The sequence below is a fragment of the Notamacropus eugenii genome, chromosome 3 (genome assembly GCF_028372415.1).
Source record: "Notamacropus eugenii isolate mMacEug1 chromosome 3, mMacEug1.pri_v2, whole genome shotgun sequence".
Lineage (NCBI taxonomy): Eukaryota > Metazoa > Chordata > Mammalia > Diprotodontia > Macropodidae > Notamacropus > Notamacropus eugenii.
Genome location: NC_092874.1, coordinates 440,952,608 through 440,958,656, shown reverse-complemented (window position 1 = coordinate 440,958,656; position 6,049 = coordinate 440,952,608).

Below are 6,049 nucleotides of genomic sequence, written 5' to 3'. Positions count from 1 at the left end.
ACAGAGTGGATTTGGTGTGAGCTCAGTCTCCTAATGGGCCTCTCTGCCTCAAGACTTTCTCTTCTTTAATCCATCCTGCCATGGTTAGTTAGGCAGAAGTTAGTACATTGCGATTATCTGGTTATTACTTTGTATGGATTCTGTATTAGGTTGGTCAACAAGTATTTATTAAGATGCCTGGAGGGCTAGTTAGTGCTTTGGGTCCAGAGTCCAGATGACCTGAGTTCAAATACGGCCTCAGACAACTTACTAGTTGAGTGACTCTGGGCAAATCATTTGACCTCTGCCTCAGTTTCTTCACTGTAAAATGGAAACAATAATAGCACCTACCTCCTGGGGCACCTGTGAGGATCAAATGAGATATTTGTAAAACTCTTAGCCCAATGCCTGGCACTTAACTAGTGCTTAATAAATGCTTGTTTCTTTCCTTTCTTCCCTTACATGATAGGAATTTGTGTTTAATTCATAAGTAATATGGAACCATTGGACTTTATTGAGCAGGGAACGGACATGGTCAGAGCTGGGGCCTAGGAATATCATTTTGATAGTTGTGTCCAAAATCGATCAATCAACAACTATTATTAAACAATTACTGTATGCCAGGATGGATCAGAAGAGAAAGAGACCCAAGGCAGGGAGGCTCATTGGGAGGCTGTAGTGTCACCAACACTAAATTTAACTCTTTTCTGTTTCTTGGTTGACAGTCCCTCCATCCATCTCTAGGCTCTCAGTTCTTTCAACAAACACCATGCCCTCAAAGTGATTTGACTCTTCCTTCTTCTACCTTCTATGGTCCCCAGCTGCTTCTCGCTACATACTTCTAGATCTACCCCATGTTCTGCTATTTTAATGTTCCTTTCCCCTCTGTTGTTAAAACCATCTCCTTACTCTCCTCACAGCTCTTCTTATAGAATTGTGGGAAGGAACTTCAGAGAGCCTCTTAACCCTAACCTAGCCAAGAATCCTTTCTACAACACATTCCATCAGCGGTCACCCAACCTTTCCTTTCCCTCCCATGACCTTCTAAAGTAGCCCATTTCATGTTTTTGGATCGCATTGCGTTGTCCTTGACATTGACCCTCTATTTGCTTCTTTGTAGCCTTTGCTCTGAGTTTTGTCCTTAAAAAAAAAAAAGACAAAGGAAAAGAAAGAGGCCCTCTCCCAAAAAAGCTTATAGGCTAGCAGAGGGAAACAATGTGTTCATATATAGATACATACAAAATACTTTCTACTTCCTTAGTTCTCTTTCTCCTACCACGTAAATTTCAAATGTCTTTTGTCAGACATTCAAGGGTTTCTACAATCTGGTGCTGCCCTACCTTTTCAATTTTCTCTCTGTGGCTGGTGATTCTGTAATGTCTTTTCATCTCAGGGATACCTGAGGGCCAAGGAAGTTTTCACAGAGGGAAACATATGGAATTTATGAGATATGTCAGCAGAAGTGAGGCTGCCCTGATTCTGTAATAAAGAAATGAAAGTAAATATTGCCTTGCACCAAATTTGCTCTTAGGCAGGAAGCTGAGAGATAGGATTAAGGGGGACCTGTTTGCTATGGCATCCATGGATAGCTTCCTGTCTTCCTTCCATAGCCTTCTTAACTTGTAGTCAGATTTCTTGGATTGCCATGAGGATGTAAGGGGTGAATTGCCAGTGATTGAGAACACCTTGGGGAAGCAGAGACCACAGCCAGTGCTGTCCTGAAGTCACATTGCCTGAAGAGTTAGATGACTAAAAACCAGTGAAATGGGAGAGATTCTAATCCTGGAGCAGTGGGACTGCAAATCATGATGGGGGGAAACCTTGAACAATAGCAGATTTTCAGCTATTGTGAATCTTGTTGGTTTGGTGAGCTAGAGCTGGGAGGGGAGGGGAGGGGAGGGAGAGGAGAAACCAGGAGTTTGGGGTTTTTTTTTTGACATTTTGCCTCTTTTCCCTTGTTTCTAGTCTGTAATCTAGGATGGGGTGTGAATATCTTCCTTCCTTTCCAAGAACTGTTTGTTGTAAAGCCAATGCAACCAAGATTAGAAGGAAAGCAGAAAGCTGGAAAACAATTTTCCCAGCCAGTATTTCTGATAAAAGCTTCATTTCTCAAATATATAGAGAACTGAGTCAAATTTATAAGAATACAAGTCATTCCCTAATTGATAAATGATCAAAGGATATGAACAGGCAGTTTTCATAGGAAGAAATGAAAGCTATCTATAGTTACATGAAAAATGCTCTAAATCGCTATTGATTAGAGAAATGCAAATTAAATTAAAATAGCTCTGAAGTACCACCTCACACCTATCAGATTGGCTAATATGACAGAAAAGGAAAATGATAAATGTTGGAGAAGATGTAGGAAAATTGAAACACTAATGCATTGTTGGTGGAGTTGTGAACTGATCCAGCCTTTCTGGAGAGCAATTTGGAACTATGCACACAGGGCTATAAAACTGTGAATACCTTTTGATCCAGCAATACCACTACTAGGTCGGTAGCCCAAAGAGATCATAAAAAAGAGAAAAGGACCCACATGTACAAAAATATTTATAGCAGCTCTTTTTGTGGTGGCAAACAATTGGAAATTGAAGGAATGCCCATCATTTGGGGAATGACTGAGCAAGTTGTGGTATATGAACGTAATGGTATACTATTGTGCTATAAGAAATGATGAGTAGGTGTCTTTCAGAAAATCCTGGAAAGACTTGCATGAATTGAGGTTGAGTGAAATGAGCAGAACCAGGAGAACATTGTACATAGTAATAGCAACATTGTGCAATGATTGACTATGATGGACTTAGCTCTTCTCAGCAATGCCATGATAAGACAATTCCAAAAGATGCATGATGGAGAATGTTATCCACATCCAAAGAAAGAACTATGGAGTTTGAATACAGATTGAAGCATACTGTTTTCACTTTTGCTTGTTTTTTCTTTCTCGTGGTTTTCCCCTTTTGTTCTGATTCTTTTTTCACGACATGACTAACTTGGAAATATGATTAATATGATTGTACATGTGTTACCTATATCAGATTACTTTCTGCCTTGGGGAGGGAGAGGAAGAGAGAAAAATTTGGAACTCAAAATCTTATAGAAATTAATGTTGAAAACTAATTGAAAGAAATTGTAATAGAAAGAAATACTGTTAAATAAAATAATAAGAATAATAATGATAAAGAACTGTTTGTTTTGTGTGATGGGAATTCCCCTGGTCACACCTGGATATCAAAGAGGGCAGCATGTGGGAGGTTTAGGAGATGGTTGGAGGCAGATAATTTCAGTGCTAGGTTTCTTTTACTTTCTGCTATGCACAATAGTATACGTGATCACAAAATGCTAAGTCTCTGAATCTATAAAAGCAGGGACTATACAACCAGGAGAGAGCTGACCATCCATTATATGTGACTCACAAGCTATGTTCAGACTCTAGATTTTATATTTTAATATTTTGAACTTAGCACTTAACACTTAGCACAGTCACTGGAATGGAAGCTTAGTACTGGGTCTCCAACCCATGCAGGATTACAGTGACCAGGTAACTGCTACTCCAAGCGAGAGGAAAGTTTGCAGCAAAATATTCCCTAAAATAAAACACAAAAGTTTACAATCAAGAATAACATATCTGGGGAAACTGAATGTAATCTCTAAGGGGAAAATGGATCTTTAATGAAATAGAGGACTTCTAAGAATTTGCAATGGCCAGAATAGAGAACAACCATTGAAAAGCAAATTCAGGAGTCAAGAAAAACACAGAAAGGTAAGTACATTTGATTGATTAGAAAGTACCATATGATGATGAAATGTTTACATTCTACTAGGGGAAAGAAGAAACAAGTGTCCTCTGAAAACCCTAGCATTTTCAAGGGTCATAGAGAAAGTTAAATAAAACAGACAAAGGGCATGAAAGTGTCCTCCCCTCCCCACTTTTCTGGTCTCAGTACAAGAAGGAAATAAGATAGAAAAATTCCTCAATCACTGAGGAAGAAATGAGAAGGAAGGAGAGGGAATTTAGTGTCTCACATAATAAAGTTGTATGAGATGAAGAAGACAGAAACACAGAGGAAAGGACAAGGGATAGTAGGCATCCAATGAACCTCACTTTCATCTGATCAGACAAAGAAAGGTTGAACACACACATTACAAACACACACACACACTATGTTTGGCATAAAAATATATTAATCTCAATATCGATAGGGAGAGGAGAGGAGGTTTTAAGAGGGAGTGCAGGATAAATGAGAGAATAATCATAAGTAAAATAAATTCTGACATGGGTGGGTGAGATTGGAGGAGGCATTTAAAGGAAATAAAGACATAGTAAGAAACCTGTGAGGGGGGCAGAGTAAAGGGAAGAAAAGAGGGGCAATAGAATGAAAACAGATTAATTATAGAACGGTAGTACTAAACAAATTCCTTTTTTATGACTTTTTTTGTAAAGAGGAGAGTCAGAGGCAGAGATAAAAAAGTACAAAAAGAAAGAATAGAGGGAAATCCACGATTAGCAACAATAATCATGAACATGAATGATATAAACTCACCTGTAAAATGGAAGATTTTGTTGTGGTTCAGTTGTGTCCAACTGTCTGTGTCCCTACTTGAGGTTTTCCTGGCAAAGATACTGTTTGTCCTTTCCTTCTCCAGCTCATTTTACAGATGAAGAACCTGAGGCAAGCAGGGTTAAGTGACTTTCCTAGAGTTTGAGGCTGGATTTGAACTCAGGTTTTCCTGACTCCATGCCCAGCACTCTATCTATTGCACCACCTAGCTTCCCTAAACTGATAGTAGAATGCATTAGAAATCAAACTTCAACAATACTTACAAGAAACACACTTAAAACATAAAGATTTACATAGAGTTGAAATGAGGAATTAGGTGAACCCAAAAAAGTTAGAGTATCAATTGTTTCCTCAAAGAAATTTTTTAATGAATACTGATTAAAATTTTTTTAAATAAAACCCTATCAGACTACAGTGATTCACCCAAGAAATCATTAAACATGACCAGGGTGGATTTATACCAGGTATACAAGAATAGTTCAAACATTAGGAAAACAATCATCAAATTATATATATATTTTTTTAGACAAAGAAATGATAAGAAGAGATACAAATAATAAAAAGATAAGTAGGGAAATAGCATTATCCTTAAAACACCATAAACATGAATCAATATACAAATTTATTATATGAGCACCAAGCACAATAGCATCTAAATACTTAAAGGAAAAGCTAATAAAATTGTAGGGAGAAATAGATACTGAAAATATAATTTTAAGAGATGCCAATATGCCCCCTTCAGACATAGACAAATATAATGAAAAGAAAACAAAGAAGACGCTAAGGATGTGAATAGAATTTTAGAAAAGTTGGAGATGATAGATCTCTGGGGTCTACTGACTGGGAAAAGGAGTTTGCATATTTCTCAGCTGTGAATAGCACCACTACAAAAACTGACCATGTATTGAGGCATGTTATATACATCCTTTATTGACTGAAATGCAGTAAAATCATTTGTAAAAAGAGACTGGGAAGAAATGATTAAAAATTAATTTGAGACTAAATAATCAGATCCTACAGAATTGGTTAAAGAGAAAAAAATGACAACAGAAGATTTTGTCAAAGAAATGGCAACAATGAAAGCTTATGGAATTCAGCTAGAACATTTTTTTAGAAAAAATACCTATTTCAAAAATCTTTCAACAAAAAGACTAAAAACAAATCAATCAGTGGACCATGCAATAAAAAAAAAAAGAATTAATCAAACTGGGCATCAAAGTAAAATTATAAAAATCAAAGAAGAGAGTAACAAAGTTGAAAGCCAAAAAAAACAACCTCAAATTAATAAGACTCAGTTTGACAAATAAAACTATAATTGAACTGATTTCTGAAAAAAACCTAATAAAATAGATAAACAGCTAGTCTGATTACAAAGAGAGAAAAAGAGAAAGAATAACTAAATTGCTTACATCAAAAAAGGAGATATCATAACAAATGAAGACAAGATAAAAGAAACTCTTTTGCCCAATCATATACTAACAGAGCTGACAATAAATTAACTGGATCAT